The sequence below is a fragment of the Microcebus murinus genome, chromosome 2 (genome assembly GCF_040939455.1).
Source record: "Microcebus murinus isolate Inina chromosome 2, M.murinus_Inina_mat1.0, whole genome shotgun sequence".
Lineage (NCBI taxonomy): Eukaryota > Metazoa > Chordata > Mammalia > Primates > Cheirogaleidae > Microcebus > Microcebus murinus.
In genome coordinates, this window is record NC_134105.1 from 17,022,274 (window position 1) to 17,044,159 (window position 21,886).

A 21,886-nucleotide genomic window follows, 5' to 3' on the forward strand; every position below is an offset into this window, starting at 1 on the left:
TTCATCAACTACTTGCTACGGGCTGGGCACTTCCTCGGACTATCTCATGCAACCCCCCAACAGCCCTATGATGCAGGCACCCCGTAAAAACCTTCATTTTAAAGATGAGAAACTGAGGCCCAGGGTGGTTAAGCAACGTGTCCGAGAGCACACAGCTGGCACGTGACAGACAGAGCAAGGATCTGAACCCAGCAGCTGCCTCAGAAGGGAAGTGAACACCAGGATGGGGATCAGGAGGACTCGAGTGAGGACCAGGGGTCGCGAGAGGCTCGTGCGGAGCTGGAGGAATGTGGGTGGAGAGGCAGAGCGCCTGCCCGGGCCTCGACCTACCCTCAGGAACCCCAAGTGTCCATCTCGGCTAACAACACCAGCCAGAGGTGGTTCCAGGGGGGCAAAGGCAGCCCGGTAGGGAAGTGGAGGCAGCCAGGGAGGGGGCCGGTGGGGCGGTGAGGACTTGCTCCCCGCTGGGGGCAGGCCCTGGAGCTGGCCCGAGACTGGATCCTGGCTCAGGCCCTGCCTGGCTGTGCAGAGGGCAGGAAAACAATGCGTAGAAAGTCTGTAGCCCCGAACCTAGACAATGCCAGCCGCCAACAGGCTCTGATGCAGGGCTCCTCAAACTTTTTAAACAGGGGGCCAGTTCACTGTCCCTCAGACCGCTGGAGAGTGCGGCGCACATTCCACACATGCGCACTGTGGGCCCGGGACAGTCGGCTGCTAAGCAGGACAGGCAGCGGCCGCAAAAACACCCTGCGGGCGGATAAATGTCCTCGGCGGCCGCATGTGGCCGGCGGGCCATAGTTTGAGGACCCCTGCCCTAATGGATCACACGCCCTCTCTCACACTGACAAAGCATCGCTCTTTGAGCCACCCGTGTGGGCAACTTTTGCTGCGTTTGGCAACTCCGCGTCTTTTCACGCCTCTGCCAGTGAGCCATAGCTCCCCCCAAACCGTGGCTGGGCCGTAACCCTGACCACACCTGCACGGTGCCAGCCAGCCCCTGGGCAGCCCTGCTGCGTCCACCAGCTCAGAGGCCAGGCTCCTCTGCCAAGGAAGAAAGGGATCGGGCTGCCCGTCAGGGACCCGGCGCCCAGAAGCCATAAACCACGCTGGTGACGGCGCCCTGACAGGTCGAGGGCCCTGGGCGGGTCACTTGTGCTCTGGTTAATGGCCGTGGTGATGAGGGAGTAGCTGCTCGAGAACCCCTTGCGGGCCACTAACGAAGCTTTAAACCTGTCATGGGGGGTTAAGGGAGGGGCTGCCTCTCTTTATCTTCTTTTGGGGTGCCTAATCCCAGCGCTTGTCTTTTTTCTCCCTTGTCTCTGTTTGTCGGTTCTACCTTAGCGGACACAATCTCACCAGGGCGCTCTGAACACACACATCGAATTCCAACTCAGGGGGACGGGGGAGTGACAGCCACTGCATTTCTCAATCTTATTTTATTGTCTTTGGAACAATAGCCTGCTGTGTCCCAAAGCACAGGCTCATCTCCAGCGGGCCAAGCAGAAGGAATGGGGAAGTCTGGGAGGAAGTGGCGGCCAGAGCAGCAGAGGGAAGACGGCCGGGGATGGGGGCAGTGCCCGCCTGGACGCGGCGGTGGGAAAGTGGGGGCGCTCGTGTCTCCAGGGCCAGCCTCAGTGTGATCTGAGCCACCGCTGCCTTGACCCCTCTCCCTGGACTCCAAGCTCGAGCCCATCCAACGGCCACTGAAGAGAAGAGCTGGGACCAGCCCTCTCGCCTCGTCCTGGGGCAAAACCTATCCGGGTCTTAACCATGGCAATTACCAAAAGCTGGCCCTCTTATTTGATCTAACACTCTGTGGGTTTGTGGGGTTGTGTGTGTATGTGTGTGAGAGACAGAGAGGGAGAGAGACAGAGAGAATTAAGGCAAAGGGGGTATTAACTCTCCGTTGGCACAGGAAGGAAAGATCTAGCATCTCTTGGCAGGCTGTGAACGCCCTTTAATTAAGTAATAAATTTGGAACCAGGGAAATGAGCATCGGTTGAGAAACACTCCGATTAATTACCCATTCATCTGTCTCTCTCTGCCAGGGCACTTCTGGGCCACTGCTGCCAAGACACGCCAGCACATGGGCACTCAGAGCCGAGGCCGCCCGAGCACACATTCCAGTTTGGTTCCAGCTCTTTCCGTGTCGAGAGAGAGAGAGAAACAGGCCAAGAGAGACAGAGGCGGAGAGACAGCCATGGCACGGAGAGGCAGCTATAATTCCATCAAAGGGCTCTGAGCACACTGTCAACCACCAGGCACAGCCAGAGTGGCTTGTCACCAGAGCCCCAGTGGGATTGACTCAGAAGGCATTGTTGCAGATTTTCCACCGTGAAGCCGGCATGCAGAGGCTGAGTGTGTTTGAATCGCGGCTCCCCATTGCCTTGAACCCTGCGTGACCGTTAAGGGGCAAACTGGCAGTATTGATCGCAAGTTCCCCTCTGAGCGTTGCACTGGGCGGAGTGGCCCTTCCACCACGGAGACTCAGAGCCCTGCGGAGGGCAAGGCAGGGTCCCCAGGGACAGGAGAGAAATCGGGAGCAAAAGCCATTGGGATTCTATTTTCCTGTCTCGGCAGAGCTGAGAGACCTGGGGCTCTGGGCCTGAGCACAGAGCTTGGGGACCTGGGTCAGACCCACAGAAGCTCCTCCCAGGACCCTCCCATGGTGGTGAGGGAGGAGTTGGGAAGAGCTAAGAAGAAGGGGGTACTCTGAGCAAAGGGAAACTGAGGCTCTGGCTACCTGCTGCATTATGGGCCTCTGGGAATCTGTGGCTTTGGGTTCTGCAGCATTTCTAGAACCCAAGAGAAGAGCAGAGTGAGTGGGGTTCGGAGGGCCAGAAAGGGTCCTTGTGTCACTAAGGTGTCCCAGGAGGGGTGAGGAGGTGCAGCCTGAGCTCTGTCAAGAATCCCAAACCGTGGGCACTTGTTTCCAGGGCTTTCTGTCTACGTGGAGGAGGGAGGCGTGCGTAACAGGACAGAGCAAATCTTTCTTGCTTCAGCCTCTGGTTCCTAAAATCTGCTTTTGTAAACATCTCGCTCACCAGGCCGCCTTGGGATGTGGCAAGAGTAAATGAATCCGAAACAGCAAAGGAGTTGTCTTCAAAATCAACTTGACTTTCAAACTTAAGGCAAAGAAAGCACTTGGCAAAGGACATTTCCAGTTTGGCCAAATCCAGGGCTTTGGAAAAATATCTTGACACATTTCACCAAATCCAGAGTGAAGCCGGCAGGGCCCAGCTCTGATCATTACAAGTTGTTTGCAGCGTGTTTCTTTCTTAAGCAATTTGCTTCTATCTGCGAGCTGAGCTCTTCTGACCCAGCCTGGGTTCTGCAGCTGCTCTGGGCAACCCCTCACCTTTACAAGCTGACAGGCGTCTGGAGACAGTTCTGGCAGGCGGCAGGAATGTGAGGGCCCCAGCTCCCATCCGAGGACGCGGGCCCACTGTCCGCATGCTCCAGAGGCGTCCAGAACTGCGCCCGGGGCAACACGCAAACAGGACAGCGAGTCAGCGCTCACCCAGGCAGGGCCCACCAGGCTGCCAAAGGCCTGGCCCAGGGACTAGCTGCGTAGGCCCGATCCCACGTGGTACCCGATCCCACGTGGTACCCCGCGCCCTGCAGGCAGGGAGTCCAGACAGGTGGCAGCAGCCCAGGGAGAAGGTACGGTGGCACCCAGGGCCCCTGAGAGGGGCATCACAGTGGACAAGATGTGTGGCTTGGTGGAGGAACCCTGGGCTTTGGCAGCCAACAGAGCTGAGTTCAAATCCCAGCCCTGCCGCTCGGCACAGTGTGGTCTGGAGCCAGTAGCCCCTTTCCTTGCTGGTCTGTAGGACGAGGACGACCTCAGCGCCCGCCGTGGAGCTCTCATGCTCATCACACGAGCTCCTGTCTCTATGTCAGGGGCCTGGATCTTTCGACCCCTGTTACATCCTCTCCATCCTTTGTAAGTTTCTCCAACTTCCCACCCCGGTCTTGGCCCATCCTCTGTCACAACTGTGTCTGGACTGGCTGCTCTCACGTGCTCCACTCCATCGCCAGGGACCCGCCCACCCAGCAGACACTGCTGTGACTCCCAGCCACTGAAGGCCATCGGTCCCACATTCACCCTGCACCCACACCACGCTGGAGGTCGCCTGTTGGGGGCAGGTTCTCGAGAGCCCTCCGAGACATCAAGTCAATAGGTAAATAAATCCCCAGGGACTGTGTCCTCTGAAATGCCTCCTCCCCGGGTAATGTGATCCAGAGGCCTTGTCCCACACCTCTGTCCGCCGCAGAGTGGCCAACGGAGAGGGCTGGCGGAGGGCTTCAGGCCATGGAAGGATCTAGTGACCAGCGCCCCCAGCCTACAGGCAACGACCCCACCCACCTTCCGCTCCTCCTGCAAATATGAGGGCGGGGGCTGTTAAGGCCCAGAGATACCTTCTTCCCAGAGCACCCACACACTCTTCTTACTGCTGTTTTGTACGCCTGTCAACACTGCCCAAGACAGCTAACCTAAAACACTAAGGAATAAAAGAGCAACGTGCCCTGCACCTGCGTTTCCAGATGCCCTAGGATGACCCTGCTCACCAAAGGGACGACTGCGACTGGCAAGTGGCAAGTCGCAGGTACGTCTGTTCTCAACAGTGGCCTGTGGCCTTTGGTCCCTCTGCTCCGTGTAGCTCAGATGCTTAATCGGAGCCCACAGCCTGGGACTGCCACGCCTCAGCCAAGGCCTCTGGCTCCTCTGGCTAAAGACCTCAATTTAACTTAATGGACTAAATAGGGACCCATTTCTATATGATTAATTAATTAAGGGTCTGCTCGCAAGGATAATAATATAATAACTTAAGTAAGACTGTAAGGCCCGGCTACCAGTCTATAAAAAGAATACCAAGAATAGCACAGTTAAGAAGAATTCAAGACAGAGGGAGCTCGGACAGACTCCACTAATGCTGGGCTTGGTTCATGGGGTTCAAAGCCAGGGTCCCGCCGTCCGTCCTAAGTTACCTGACTTCTGACTTCTCTGAGCGTTACCTGTTTCTTCCCTCTGACAGATGTAAGGATGTATGTGTATTTATCAGGGCTGTTGTGGAAATTAAAAACGTGCAATGGATGAAATTTATATAGGACAAAATGGGCTTAAAATATATCAAAAATAGTGCTCAAGAAATGCCAGGACAGTAGCTGGTATTAAGGATGAAATTAAGTGAAAAGAGCTTTGTCGAACATGGTCCATTCTGGTTTTTTTGTTTTGTTTGTTCGTTTGTTTTGAGACAGAGTACCACTCCGTTGCCCTGCTGTAGTGTCAGCCTCGCTCACAGCAACCTCAAACTCCTGGGCTCAACCAATCCCCCTGCCTCAGCCTCCCTAGTAGCTGGGACTACAGGTGTGTGCCACCATGCCTGGCTAATTTTTCTATTTTTAGTAGAGACGGGGGGTCTCACCCTTGCTCAGGCTGGTCTCAAACTCCTGAGCTCAAGCGATCTTCCCGCCTCGGCCTCCCAGAATGCTAGGGTTACAGGCATGAACCACCACGCCCGGCCAGTCCATTCTGTTTTATTGGCAAATGTCTTATTTTTCTCTGCACTTTTAATCTGGACACTCACGCTCAAGTCCTTCAAAAGCAAGTGCATGAAAATTTTAAATAAATGTAAATTAAAATCCCAACAAGAATCATCTTAGTTGATTACAGATGAATAGTTGTTATTTGCAGATGGGTAAAGGTGATTCTAGTTAGTAGATTTGCTGCCTGGTGCCTGCATTTGTGGTCACCAGCATATTGATGAATGATTGGAAGCATCTGGTGTCCCTTGCAACCTCACCCATCTCCCCCACCTACCCCTTCTCCCCCCTCCAAAAAAAAAAACCCTCTTAACCTCTTGCCATTTCACCGCTCAAGGTCTCCCGCCTTGGGTCCCTCCACTGTCCTGGGGCTGATGACCCAAACCCCTCAAGGCCTTGCTAAATAATCTCCTCACCTATATTACACCTTGTTTCTGCAAAGGGCTTTGCCGACTATACCATCTCTGTCAAACTGCTCAATTCCGCTGCTATAGCACGAAAGCAGACATAGGCAACGTGCAAATGAGCGTGGCTACGTTCCGGTGAAACTTTATTTACAAAAACAGGTGATGAGACAGATTTGGCCCAAAAAATCTATCCATTCTCAGGTGTTCGTGGATTACAGTGGTTGATACGTTGGGGAGGTTCACTTCCTGTTCTCACTGGCGCTCTCCACACTTTAACCCTAAGCCATGACTAATGGGCACATTCTAGACACAGGGAAAGTCAAGCATAAAAGATACTTGAGATGTGGGTGCCTTTTAGTGCCTCTCAGTCACAACACCCTTCCCTAAAGCCCACCACATTTTGTCACATATCATGACAGCACTTTCAAATTTGCAAAAAGACCTTAAGTTGGACTAGATCGATACCTCTCAAGCTTAAGAGTGCATCAGAATCACCCAGAAGGCTTGTTAAAATAGATTACTGGGCCCTCCCCCAGAGTTTCTGATTCAGGTCCGGGGTGGAGGCCGGAGCATTCACATTTCTAACAAATTCCCAGGTGAAGCTGATGCTGCTATTCCCGGGACCACACTATGGGAACCACCGGGCGACCTGTCAGAAACCTAAAGGTATACTGCCACCTAGTGGACAGTTCCCGGTAGTACTCTATGCCAGCTATTCCTTTGATTTTTAAGGATATATAAAAATTACACATCTTTTGTCATGGAGAAGAATCAAATTTACAAAGCCAATTTGTCATTTGTATACTTGGGATTCCATAACCATATTCCAAGCCTCTTTAAAGAAATGAGGTGTCACATTATTTACAATAACATGGCAGTGATGTTAAATCAAGTTAAACAAGAAACAGATTATTTTCCACGAGGGGAAAAACACTTTAAATATCTAAATAGAATAAAACCGTTGCTGGCTCTGTTCTCTGGCCACTCTCCCACCGCCAGATGCACATACCTCTCCTGAGAAGCCAAATCCACATCCCAGCCCTCCAACCCACTGCTGGCGAACAACTCCAACCTGGCGCAGCTGATGAAATTGGCCAAAACGACCTCGTTTCAGACTCCGGACTTTGTGATCTTTGCACACACACAACCGCAGCAGTGGTGAGGACCCTGTTAACAGGTGACTGTGCAAATATTTGCCACACGCGACAAGGAACAGTAAGAGGCTCCTCTTAAAGTGAAGAGCCGCCTCTTGCTCATTGCCAGTTTTCGTTGGTCGTGTCATATTTACATTTACCCAAATTCGTCACCGGTTTCCACTATACATCCAAACTTCCTGCCAAAGCATTTCTATTTTCCCCATGAACACTGCACTCCAACGCTCTGAGTGCAGGTACCCCGTCCCACCTCTCTATCCCAGCAAAAGACTCGGTCTCAACTCACTCAGCACGCAGTAAAGGGCGTGACGGTTGCCAGTTGCAGATGACGTGGGATTCCAGGCTTGGCGGGCTGCTGGCTTTTTGTCAGCATGGAGAAACATTAGGGCCGTGCTACAAAGGATGGCCTGGTACCAGGAGAACGGAAATGACAGGGACAGGAATGGTTTTTGAGGCCAACAACTTATATTTGATCTCCAGATGTGATGCAGCTGACAGCTAATTAGTGTGACTTAGATCCACACAGATCCCGCCCCTTTCCTCCACACATGCTGTGGGCGTGCTAGTGTGAAAATGTGTCTGCCTGGGGTCGCGCTTTGATAGAGAATTTTCTGGAATGAATACAGTTGGAATCCCCGGGACCTCTGAAGGCCCAGCACGTGGAACATCTGGTGAGACAGCTTGCTTTCTTCCTGCTTGACCCGAGAGCAGGTGATGAAGTGGCATTCTTTCTTCAAGTGGCCGATCCCATCCTAACAAAGCCGGAGTAAATTGTTCAGCTTCGTGTTTCAGCGGACGAGGCCACCATTAACTGCAAACCTCAGTGGTCAAGAGCTACTGGATGTGAATTCTGCGGCTACTAATGAAAAACCAATTGTGGTACATTAGCCGCCGCGCCGCGTGTGAGCGATGAGAAAGACACGCACGGCAAGATGAAACCCCTCCCCGGCACAAGCAGACACAGCTCCTGCCTGCCCGGCCGCCATCCCTCCCTCCTTCCTCGCTGGCTCAAATGTCACAGCCATCAGGGACAGCAGAGGGCCAGAGCTGACACTCTGGCACCTACTCTACGTGCAAGGCAATTTTAGAAGCACATGTAATAGTCCCAACTCCAGGAGGTAGTGCTATTATCACCCTCCTTTTACAGATGAGATGTCTGAGGCTCCGAGACATAAAACAAATTACCCCAGATCAAACAGCTAGTAGGTGCAGAAGCTGGGGTTTGAACCTAGAAGTCCATCTCCATGGTCTATGCTCTTAACCTCTCCACTATATAACTTGTGCTTGGGCTGAGCTATTCGTGGCCATCCCAAATCCCACTGTCTGGTCTAGAGAAAGACGGAGCATGTGGCCTTCACTCCCTGGCAGCAGAATTAGACCCATACCCTCACCACGATATATCGTGGTAGACTAAGTGAATCTCCTGCTCCTTGTTTCTGGGCTTGGCCACGTTTCTTGCTTCCACCGAAGAGATACTTCACAGTGTGACTCCAGCAGGGGCTTCAAATGTGCTTGTGCCATTGGTGTGCCCCTTTGTGCTAACAGGCCCCAGAATGAGACCTGTGGAGCTGACCCAAACTGGACCTGGAGCCTAGAGCCACCCCCGACTGAGCCAGCCTTAATCAACACACCCCCATCAACCCACTGGTTGTTTACCACACCGTAGCGCGGAGATGGTACAGCCGAGATCCCTGGAGCGAGGACATTATGCCTCGTGCTGGGGCACCACCTGGTGACCACAGGTGCTAAGCAAAGACAAAGGCCAACGCGCTGAGGAGGCCCACGCAGAAAGATCCTAGGTCCTTGGTGATCTCGTCAAGCCGCCGAGCGTCACCTGCTTCCACATGTTTACGAGAAAAACAATCTCCTCTTCGTCCAGGCTGTTTTGAGTTGGAATTTCTGTTATTCGAGGCCAAAGCCATTCCTAACCACTGTTGGCTTTCTTTCGTATAGCAGAAATTTTTGCAAATGCTAGATCTTTGTATCTTCCTCTTTTTTCTTTAAATTGGCTGGTCCTGGTCCCCACAGAATAGCAGGAAGGAAGTCACAAATCTTTGCTAACACCAACCAATCAATACCTGCCGCCACTCACCCTGAAGGGGGCAGTTTAGAGTCGCCTACAGGAGACGCAGCTTAGCATCAACCCTTGAATTCAGAGCCTGTGTGTTTCTACTTGAAGCTCGAGTTCAAAACTGCTCCGATTTCTCTGCTCATCCGGATCCACTCCAGCCACACCGGCCTCCTTGCTGCTTCTCAAACACACCAGGCACATGCCCTTATCTTGTTCTACTTTTTTATTTCACCATAGCATTTAAAACAGGCGTCCTCAAACTAGGGAACATTTATCCGGCCCGCCAGGTGTGTTTGCCGCCGCTGCCTGTCCTGCTTAGCAGCCGACCGGTCCCGGGCCCACAGTGCGCATGTGTGGAGTGTGCCACACTCTCCAGCGGCCCTCCAACCGTCTGAGGGTCAGTGAACTGGCCCCCTGTTTAAAAAGTTTGAGGACCCCTGATTTAAAACCTTCTGACCTAGTATACAATTTACTTATTTCTTGTGCTTATCTATTACCTGTTTGTCTCCCCCTGCTGGGATGTAAGCCAAAAACAGGAATCTTTGTTCTGTTCTTTGAAACAGCCAAGCTTCTAGAACACTTCCTAGCATGTAATGGGTGCTCAATACAGCTCGTTAAATGAATAGTTTAATTGAATCTTGATATTTCTCTGGATGAGCAATCGCATATCTCTTGAGAGTCCGTTTGCAAAGGCCACACAGCCTACCTATCAAACAGACCTTCCAAACTCAACGGAAGTCTTTTCCTGCTATGGTTATAAACAGAAATCCTAGCAGCTTTATAGAGATATAGTTCACTTACCATAAAATCCACCTTTCACCTCTGGTCACGAAAATGTGCGGTGACTTCTCCCCACCAGCAACCATCAACTCTCCAGCAACACCAGTGGGGTGTCCCAGAATTTAACTCAATTCTGACGCTATCTACCTGGAGATAGTGGCAGATGCCACCAGTTAAGGGTTCAGATCCACAAGACTGCTCCCACTTGAGACACCAATTGCTAGTGGGCTGTCACCTATACTTCGGACCGACTGGCTATAAATCGGGGTTCCCATTACCCCCTGCTTGGGGTCAGTTAATTTGCTAGGAGGGCTCAGAGAACTCAGGGAAACACTTGCATTTACTAACTTAGTATAACGGATAGTACGAAGGATACAGACACGCGGCCAGAGGGGAAGAGATGCATGAGACACGGTGGGGGGAATGGGTGTGGACCTCTCGAGGCACAAGACCCACCAGGAAGGAACCTCCACGTGTCCAGTGATCTGGAAGCTGTCTGAACTCTGTCCTTTTGGATTTCTATGGTGGCTTTGCTATTCGGGCATGACATCATGGACCACTGGCAATCAGCTCAACTTTCAGCCAAAGGGGGGGCATGAAAGCTCCAACTCTCTAAACACATGGTTGGTTGCCCTGGAAACCAGCCCTCACCCCAAGGCAATCAGGAGCCCCCCCCCCCAAGAGTCACCTGATTAGAACAAAAGATGTTCCTATCACCAGGACATTCCAAGGGACATAGGAGCTCTGTGTCACAGGCTCCTATCACTCAAAAATTGCAAAGGTCTTATAAGCTCTGGATCAGAAACTGGGGTCAAAGACCAAATACTAGAACAAAAGATTCTCCTCGTGCCCCTTCTACAAGAGTTGTAGGGGCTCTGTCTCAGGAACCAGGGGCAGAGACCAAATATGTATTTCACAATATCACACTACTGGTAAGTTTGTTCTCTTCAGTTGCTATGAGGCAAGCATTGCACTAGGTTTATTTTGACTATTGGCTGATTTAAACATCACAAGAGCCATTTGAGGAAGGTAGTGTGTATTAGTTACCTAACACTGTGTGACAAATCATCCCAAAATTTAGTGGCTTAAAACAACCAACACAAATTATTATCTCTTCTGATCGTGACACAGGAGAAGTGACTCACAATGCCGGGAGCCACTTGAAGTCCAAGTGGGTCCTTGGCTTCATGCAAGAAAGAATTCAGGAACAAGCTGACAGTATAAAGCAAAAGTTGAGACTTATTCAGAAACTAGAAAGACTCCACAGGATATTTCTCCCTGGGGGGGTGGGAGAACTGGCCCCAGGGTTCCTTTTGCCTCTCTAGTTAAGCAACGGGTTAATTATAGGCTAAACAAGGGATGAATGTTCATGAACTTGCCCTGCCTCTATCTTGTGTTGATCAGGGTAGTTTGAAACTTTCCTTTGAGACTTCTTGACTCAGTTAAACAGTGTTTGCACAATGAAGCAATGCCCAGAGCCCTGCCTGCCAGTTCCCTGTCTCGTTCCCCCCTCAGAGATAATACTCCCCCATAATCTTAGAGGGTTGCAGAAGGATGGAGGTCTGTCTTCTGTAACTGCTTCAGGCTGACTTCAGGGGCGTTGGCCCTGCCTATCATGGGAGCAGTGGGGGCCCGGGGGCAGGACACAGCCACGTGCTGGATGGATCGGTGGGTTGGCAGCCTTGCATCAGCATCAACTTGAACTGCAATTACTGTAACCTGGAAGATACAAATTTTACCAAATAGTTAAACAAACAGGGTCCAAATATTGAAAGGAAGATAACTAATAAAGGCCCTAAGAAAAGAAGGAACCAAATGGTACTGGGCAAATATCCCTCACTAGACTCCCAGAGGGCCTGGGCAGTGGAGTTATTGGTGTTAGGTAGCCAGGCAGTCTGTTGAAGGAAAATGTTTGCCCTTTGCTCTACCTCCCCCAAATCATTAATGTAGATGCAACAAGAGGTGTTTGTAACAGCACTTACCACTCCCTGTTCAGCCAAGACGCAACATGGTTGTCTTCCTACATCCAAGATGGACAGAAAAGGTATTTTCCAAAGAGAAGAGGGAGTATAATGTAAACGTGAAAACTAAGGCAAAATGCAAGTTTGGTTAGTAACTATGCAAGTGACTTGATTCCAACCCCTAGGAAGCAAGCAAAGTAACAACCAGTAGGTTACCAGGAAAATGATTAAGAAAAGAAGAGCCTGCACGTTCATCTTGGTCATTGGGATGAGGGTGTTACTTAGCTTTCTTGCTGTCTTGGAAACAACTAGCTACCTGAGGTCCTCCGTGGGCTCACAGGAGCAGGCCAGCCCCTCCATGCCAGCCTGTGGGGGTTCACGAGAAACAGGTTTAATGCTAGACAAATGTCCCCAACTGGTTAGTTCTGAAAATGACAGGAAAAGGAAGTGTATAGGTAGCTAAATATTTGAATAATCTAGTAGCAAATCTATATTCATTTAGATAGAAGCAAAATCATTAAATGAGGCTTAATGTCCCTGAATACAGGCCTTGTCCTTTGTCTCATGAAAGCAGTTCATTTTGACTGTTGTCTTTTCCCCAGGTCTGCAAACAGGACTTCAGTTAACTTGAGTTTGGTGTTAGACCCCCATGAGTCAACACCCTGTAACTTAACAGCACAAGCGTTACTGAACAATATTTGACATAGATGCTCATCAAAGATGTCAAAAGGCCCAAAACACCCAACCAAAACAGAATCACATGTCACTGTAAAATAATAGCATTCACACACCGGAGAGTGATAATGAAAAAGACTTTAAAGGCAACGGATAAAGAGCCATGTGGATGCAAAAACCTCAACTTTTTAAAGTTCGGTTTTTTCCCAGCAATCAAAAAACCTAACAAGGATAATACAGGAACCATCCCAACAAAACACAAAAATCTCTGTTTCTAAGGCCAGTTACCAAGAGAAAAACCTTCTGTAATGTGACTGAGTTTTGTTTATGGGAAACCCATCCAGACAACTCTGAGGTCAAACCTAATGAAGAGGGGACCAGATTTAATTAGACACGGGAAGGTGTCCAGGGTCAGGAGCGCCCAGCACACTGTAGAGGAACATCAACAAGAAAAACTACCACCTTGAGTAGGAGAGCAAATGACCCTTGTTAACAGCATGACAAGTGTTCTCACCACATCGAACAATTCAGACATATCAAGAAAAGCCGAGAATAGAATTAAGTTACATGGGAGGAAAACATGGCTTTTAAGATAAGACATTTTATTTTCAGGCCATAACAACAGACTTAGAAGCAGAGGCGAAAAGTTATAGAAGCCAATGATAAAGGTTCAAGGTGAGAGTTACCATTCCAGCCAAAAACCTAAGAAGCAGGAAATTTTGAATTGTCTGTTATTATATAAACATCTATTTTATGCATAGCTCTCCAATTTAGTATTTTATCAGTTTACTTAGATCTTAGTTACTATTTAAGTTATTTTCTATTAACCATGTTTCTAGCCTGTGAATGTTAGATATTTACCTTATTATGAAGAACACCTGGGTATTTTTCTTTTGCCGATAACTTAAATTTAGCTATTCTTATTAAACCATCAATATTAAAAATTAGTTTTATTTATCAAAATTTGCTAACTTTACATGAACTTGAAAAGAATTTAGACTTATTTAATTTACTTATAACATATTACATGTATGTATACACAAACACATTACATATGTGCACACAATGATCTAATATTTTTTGTACCTCCAGATCGCAGCCACGAGATAACACAAATTCACCGGTCTGCAAAAGGAGGCTAAAATCCCATGCGGGGGAGCTGGCAGAAGCCCCCTCAGAGTCAAGGACTCAAGAGGCTCAAGGACGGGGTGCGGGCCTCCTGGGGATGCTAAAAGGGGATCATCTAGGTCCCGGATGTCTGGGACAGTTTCTTGGTGCCTGGGATAAAGGGCCATAAAAGATAGAGGGCCTTAAAAACCTGCACATAAGAGATTTCTACCCACTTTCCTTCCTTTTTACAGAGTAAGTCCAAGCATAAAATTGTGTTATAGTTTAAAGAACCATTTTCAGGCCAAGTTTCCTGGTCTCCAAGTTGGTATTGGGGCCAGACAGTGTTGCAATAGAAAATAAGCCTCTGTCTTTTTAGATCTTCTAACTTAAATTTATCCCAGTTGGTGAGAAGGCATCCCAGCGGGGAATCCTTCGGGATGCTTGTCACTGTCCCCATCCCTGAGCCCCGCAAAGACCTAAGTGTCTTGCCTCTCAGATTCCCTCCGTGTGGGAACAAGTCCCCAACTCCCAAGGCCGGAGTCTCCTGGCATCCGTCAACTACTTGAATCTGCACGGCGGAGATTAAACTCCGGCCACTGGAGGAGCTGGATTTAGACGGATGGAGTGAATTTATGTCCTTTAATTCAGAAAGACGAGACTCCAGAACAGAGTTGGAAAGAGAGATGGAATAAAAGGGTCTGACACCTCAGAAGACAAGAAAACTAGAAAGAAACCAAACTAGACAAAGGGAAACTTACCCATCCTTCAGGTTCCAAATAGTGCCTCGGTCTTAATTTGCGGCCCAGATAGGGGTCTCCCTTCACCCCACATTGGGTGCCATGAAGATGACACAGGAAAAGTGACTCCCAACACTGGGAGTCACTTGAAGTCCAACTGGGTCCTTGGCTTCACAGAATTCAGGAGCGAGCTGACAGTATACAGTGAAAGCGAGATTTATTCAGAAACTAGAGAAAGTCTGGAGGCCGCTTCTCCCTGGGAGAAGAACCAGCCTTTTCCCCTCTATTTAAGCAACAGGTTAATCACAGGCTAAACAAGGGGAGCAATGCTCATGTAACTTGTCTCGGTAAACAAGACTCGGTCTTGTTTTGATCAGGGTAGTTTGAAACTTTGTTTTAAGACTTCTTGACTCAGTTAAACAGTGTTTGCACAATTAAGGAATGCCCAAAGAAAAGCGGTGCCTGCCAGTTCCCTGCCTCAGTTTCTGTGGGTAAGGAATTTGGACAAGAGATGGGAGAGTGGCTTACCTCTGCTACACGGCGCCTGTCACCTCCACTGTAAGACTCAAAGGCTAGAGACTAGAATCGTTTGAAGGCTTGCTCACTCACATGTCTGGCAGTGGAGGCTGGCTGTCAACTGAGACCCACACGTGGCCTCCCCTGTGTCCCGGGCTTCTCCACACACGGTGGTTGGGTTCCAAAGGCAGAATTCGAAAAGAGAGTCAGGTAGAAGCTGTGTTGCCTCTTACCACCTGCCTCAGAAGTCATTCGGCATCACTTCATCACCGTTACAAGGGCCCACCTGAATTCAAGGAAAGTAAACACAGACCCTACCTGCTGTGGACTAAATCACCTTTCCCCAGACTCATCTGTTGAAGTTCTAACTGCCATACCTCGGACTGTGATCTTATTTGGAGGAAAGGTCTTTACAGAGGTAATCAAGGTAGATAATTCGAGTGGACTCTGATTCCATGTACGTGGTGTCTTTTTTTTTTTTTGAGACAGAGTCTCGCTTTGTTGCCCAGGCTAGAGTGAGTGCCATGGCATCAGCCTAGCTCACAGCAACCTCGATCTCCTGGGCTCAAGCAATCCTCCTGCCTCAGCCTCCCGAGTAGCTGGGACTACAGGCATGCGCCACCATGCCTGGCTAATTGTTTCTATATATATTAGTTGGCTAATTAATTTCTTTCTATTTATAGTAGAGACGGTGGTCTCGCTCTTGCTCAGGCTGGTTTTGAACTCCTGACCTTGATCAATCTGCTCGCCTCGGCCTCCCAGCGTGCTAGGATTACAGGCGTGAGCCACCGCACACATCCAGTGGTGTCTTATTAAAAGGGGAAGTTTGGAGACAGACGTGCACACAGAGAGATGCCACGTGAAGATGAGGGCAGAGATCAAGGAGATGCTTCTACATGCCAGGAAATGCCACCGACGTCGGCAACACCCAGAGCCAGGGGAGAGGCACAGGACGGACTCTCCCTCACAACTGTCGGAAGGAACCAACCGTGTCCACACCGTGTCCTTGGTTTCGCACTTCTGGCTCCCAGAACTCTGAGACGATAGGTTTCTGTTGTTTCATCCCCCCCATCTGTGGTGCTTTGTTATATAGTCCTGGCAAACTCATACATCCCTTCTCGACGGAGGACCATCAGCACCATGTTGCAAGCAGAGCACAGACATCGGTGTGGCCATGTTCGGACACTACAGTCCGCCACAGCCCACCCTCGGGCCACAAAGACTGACAGCCCTGCCACATGCAAAATGCACCCCTCCAGCAACGAAAACCACCACTTACATCCGCCCAAAGGCCGGAATCTCATCATCTCAATCGGGTCCACGTGAAGTTGGGTCTAGCTCCTCACAATCTGAAGACAAGTTATCTGCTCCCCACAAACCCCATACGATGCTGGGACAGGTCACTGTAGACGCTGCCTTTCAAAATAATCATCATTCTCCTCGATAGCCTAAAACCACCAACTCTAAAGCTATATCAAGAATCTCTCTCAAATACTATTGCTCCCTCATGGCCTCCCTCCTCACAGCATCAGACAATGTCAAAAAATTGGAAAGCAATGTAAAGATTAAGATAGTCCTACACACAGCCCGGACAAATCTCACAGACAAGACGCTGAGCAAAGAAAGTCAGGCTCAAAAGAGTAAATACTATATGCTCCAAAACTGGCAAACAAATCCAAGGAAAACAATGTTTACCTCTTCAGGATGGTTTGACTGGGAGATGTCATAGGGCTCCCTCTACAGCTTGACATGGTTGGGTAGTTGCACTGGTTCATAAGTATGTAAAAATTCAGCCAGCTAGGCACAGTGGATCATGCCTGTAATCCTAGTATTTAGGGAGGCTAGGGTGGAGGATCACTTGAGCCCCAGGGTTAGAGACCAGCCTGAGCAACATAATGAGACCCCATCTCTACAAAAAATACAAAATTTAGCCCCGCATGGTGGTGCTGAGGACTGACCTCTGATCTTTTTCTTTTGCTAAAAACTCCTTCCTAAGGAGGCCAGCTGGGTCAGGCTGACAAAGGGTAAATTCCCACTAAGCGGCTTTTGTTAACCAAATAAAGCGGTGGTTTACTTCCCAACCTGATTCTGGTATGGCATTAACATCACCTAAAAGATAAGAAGCCCCTCTCTTAACTCAAGCATCCTAGTAGGTACCTATCTAAATTTAAAGCATCTTAAAGCATCCTAGCAGGCGCCTATTGTAAATTTAAAATGTCCTCCTGTCTGGACCTCCCAGAGTGCTCACACCCTTATCTTAAAATAAGCATATCCGTTCTGGTCTTCTAGATAAAGTCTAACTCTTTCAGCCAATTGCCAGCCAAGAAATCTTTAAACCCACCTATAACCTGTAAGCCCCCCCCCACCCCCGCTTCGAGATGTCCCACCTTTTGGGGCAAACCAATGTATGCCTCTCATGTATTGATTTGTGACTTTGCCTATAACCCCTGTCTCTCTGAAAATGTATAAAACTGAACTGTAACCCAGCCACAGCGAGTCCACTTGCTCAAGGCTTCTTGAGAGTGGCTCTGGGTGTGGTGTCACGTACCTGTAGTCCTAGCTACTGGAGAAGCTGAGGTAGGAGGATCACTAGAGGCCAGGAGGTCAAGACCAGCCTGGACAACACAGTGAGACCCCTGTCTCCACACACACACACACACACACACACAAATGTTAATTAAATAATTTTTTAAGAATTCATCCATATATACACTCAGGATGGTGCACTTTATGGTAAGTTATACTTCATTTTTTAAAAAGGGGTGTAAATTAGACCTGTGGTTCTCATACTTAAGGATTTCATAAACCAGTAAAATTTCATACTTTCTTTGAACTCCACCCTCCTCCCCAAATCAGAGGAAATAATTTTCTACAGTGACGATGGACTAATGTTATAACTAGAAAAATGCCCTTCTTTTTTTTTTTAAGGCTCTCTCATAACGACACCTCTGGTGAAATGCTCGCTCAAACTTAGGTTTAAAAAATAAAAAACTGATTATGAAAGTATGCTTCTCAGTTCCCACAAGGGGGCGCTACAGAGTCGCTGTGATCTCGCCGAGGTGCCGTTTAATTGTCCCTGGCTTCCGCCTCTGCCCTTTCTCCGTCCAAGGCTCTGTCGCTGTGCCCACAGGAAAAAACAAGGCGGGTCCTTATACGAAGCCTTCTATTATATTAATACGAATTGGAAACACCAAGACAGGATTTCTACATTGTGTTATTGTGGTATATTTTAAATGTTTTACGTTTAGCCTTTATGTATATATGGTGAGCACCTTCCATACATTCTACAGTGTATTTCTGAGGTTGTTGGGTATTGTTTGCCTCTCTCCCCAGTTGACCATTTCCAGCTGAAGAAACACACACGTTTGCACCCCACCCCACCCCCACCTTTCTCTCCCTCCCTTGCCCCTCTCCCCTATTTCATAGACAGGTGAGATATTGTCCATATTTCCCAATTTCTTTTTGTGTGTGTGTGTGTGAGACAGAGTCTCACTCTGTTCCCCGGGCTGGAGTGCCGTGGCGTCAGCCTAGCTCACAGCAACCTCAAATTCCTGGCCTCAAGTGATCCTCCTGCCTCAGCCTCCCCAGTAGCTGGGACTACAGGCATGCGCCACCATGCCCAGCTAATTTTTTCTATTTTTAGTAGAGACGGGGGTCTCACTCTCTTGCTCAGACTGGTCTTGAACTCCTGAGCTCAAGCAATCCTCCTGCCTCGGCCTCCCAGAGTGCTAGGATTACAGGCGTGAGCCACCACGCCTGGCCTGTATTTCCCAATTTCTTTTGGTCCCTCCAGCCTATAGAACTCCCAGCAGCACGACAAGTTCCCAAACAAAAACCCAGCAGCCCCATTTGCATGGACTAGGCAAGATCCAAAGCTAAACTATTCATCCAAACTGTGATCAATTTAAAAAGATATCTTGGATTGTTGTTGTTTTTAACGATTCACCCTTAAGTGCTGGTTCAGTTTGAGCAAAAAGCCAGGGAGAACCTCTGGTCCTCAGATCCCTGGTTCTGCAAGGAGTCATCATTTCTCAGAAACTGGATTTTGACTCTAACCGCTTTGGATTGGAGAAGCAGCCCAGGGAGAGCGCAAAATCAATCTTGCCTGAGTGATGAGCTTCTCAAGAGAGCCCAGAGGAACAAGGCCAGGACGCTGCAAAGCATCACTTAGTCACTGCTACTGGCCGAGCATTGGCACAAGAGCTCCTGGGGAAGGGGAGCTTAAAAACTCCCGAATTTCCTATCTCATCAAAGCATCAGATTGGCAGAAAGAGTAAGTCTCTGCTGGTTCTTCTTTTAAAACTGCCAACACTCAGGTGGCGTGGGACGTCTGGGCCGTGGCTGAGGTGTGGAGCCCACACTGCCATGCCTGAAGGTCCCAGGAAGATGGCAGTGAATGTACATTCGACGTCAGTCACCAGTGATGACTTAAGTCGACATGATATGCTGGGTTGGATCAATGAGTCTCTGCAGTTGCATTTGACAAAGATCGAACAGTTGTGCTCACGAGCTGCCTATTGTCAGTTTATGGACATGCTGTTCCCTGGCTCCACTGCATTGAAGAACGTGAAATTCCAAGCTAAGCTAGAACACGAGTGCATTCAGAACTTCAAAATACTACAAGCAGGTTTTAAGAGGATGGGTGTCAACAAAATAATTCCTGTGGATTAATTAATAAAAGGAAATTTCAGGACAATTTTGAATTTGTTCAGTGGTTCAAGAAATTTTTGATGCAAACTAGGACAGAAAAGACTATGACCGGCCAGGCGCGGTGGCTCACGCCTGTAATCCTAGCACTCTGGGAGGCCGAGGCGGGCAGATAGCTCAAGGTCAGGAGTTCGAAACCAGCCTGAGCAAGAGCGAGACCCCCGTCTCTACTATAAATATAAACAAATTAATTGGCCAACTAATATATATAGAAAAAACTAGCCGGGCATGGTGGCGCATGCCTGTAGTCCCAGCTACTCGGGAGGCTGAGGCAGGAAGATTGCTTGAGCCCCAGAGTTTGAAGTTGCTGTGAGTTAGGCTGACACCATGGCACTCACTCTAGCCTGGGCAACAGAGTGAGACTCTAAAAATAAAAATAAAAAATAAAAACAAAATAAAAATAAATTAAAAAAGACTAGGACCCTGTGGCTGCCAGACAAAGTCAAGAAACTGCAGTGGCTCCCTCCCTTGTTGCTCCAGCTCAGAATAAACAGAAGAAACTTCTCAGTACTAGCAGTGCAGCTCCACAGAGGCCCGCTTCAACACAGAGAACTACTTCTATGCCTAAGGCCGGCCAGGGGGTGGAGTAGAAGAATCCCAGTGTGGGCAACGGGGATAAATAAACAGCCAAGTTGATGCAGCAGGTCAACGTATTGAAACTTACTGGCGAAGACTTGGAGAAAGAGAGAGATTTCTACTTCGGAAAGCTAAGGAACGTTGAATTGATTTGCCAGAAGAGGGGGGAAATGACCCTGTATTGCAGAGAATCGTAGACATTTTCTATGCCACAGATGAAGGCTTTGTGACACCTGATGAAGGTGGAGGAACAAGGAGAGTATTAACTGCCTGGACTAGCAGAACAACATCCGAATTCTTCACTCCAAATCATGTGCTTAACTGTGAAATACTCCCTTTTATTATACAGGACTCACTGGTTTCTTTTCATAAGCAAAAAGTTCCTCTTCTTAAAGTGCACTTTGCAGAAGTTTCACTCCTCTTCCAATCAGTTTGAGTTAGGAGCTTTGACCTTGTTAGGAGAGCAGTATTGACATCTAGTTGGTTCACCTGGGGAACAGAGAGGCTGCCACGGGGCTCACCGTGTGGATGCGGGTCACACTGATCGCTGGAGAAGGTGTTACGTAATACGCTGAGGTGGCGACCTCAGTAGAGAAACGTAAAGAATGAGTTGAATTTTAAGCTAACATGAAATCTTGGCAGACAACGTTGTAATAAATAAATGACTTAAGAGTATTTAGAAAAAAACCTGCCAACACTTTTATGGGTGGGGGACAAGTCACAGGGGAATGCTACCTCTCTTAAAGATTGCTGAACGTTCACTTTGGCATTATCTTGGTTTGGAGGTGAGGAAAGGAGACCAGACAGAGTAAGGAAATGTCCATGAGGAAGATGACACTCACTGGTTTTATTATTGCTATTTAATATTGCTATTACAGTAACAGTGCCCACTCCGAGTCAGGTGCCGGTCTAAGCACTTGCCACTCGTCTGATCCTTACAAAAGCCCTCTGAAGTAGGTTTTAAAGCTGGGAAAACTTAAAAAAAAAAAAAGAAAATAAAAAAATAATATTAAGCCAGTCTGTTGCATAAAAAAAAAAAAAAAAGAAAAAAGAAAATAAAGCTGGGAAAACTGAGGCAACATATGGTTGGGTGATGTTATGGACTGAATTGTACCCCTCCCATCCCCCAAATGTATCTGTTGAACCCCTAACCTCCAACTGCGACTCTATTTGGACTCTCTCCACACACCACAGTCCGCAAATCCTCTAAAGGTAGCCAGCTGGGGCAGTCACAGGGCTGATCTTGTCCTTGTTTGTTTCCTCTCTCCCAGGGATCGCTATCCTTCTTGCCCTCTTTGCCTGATTTCCAGTATCTTGAAAACTATTGTTTCATATGTGACATTTTCCTTTTTAGTTTTTCAACTGGGAAGGTAAACCAATTTCCTATTACTCCATCTTGGTTTGAAGCAGAAGCCTATTTATTCATACAATTAGCCAATTTTCCTTCACACAGATCCTGTTTTCCCATTAAATGTGTGACTATAATTTTTGTTGCTATTGTAACTAGACTATTTCCTCCCATCTCCATTTCTAGGTACTTATTTCTAGAGTGGAGAAAAACTTGATATTTGCATGTGTAACATGTGCTGACATTTGTCCTGAAATTCAACAGCAAGTAACAGGAAGAGGGACAGGTATCTAGAAC

At 48.5% G+C, this 21,886-nt stretch overlaps 1 pseudogene; it reads left to right on the plus strand.

The window, feature by feature from the left end:
- Positions 1–19,344: 19,344 nt before the first annotated feature.
- Positions 19,345–20,772, plus strand: LOC142876357 (microtubule-associated protein RP/EB family member 1-like; annotated as a pseudogene).
- Positions 20,773–21,886: the final 1,114 nt, after the last annotated feature.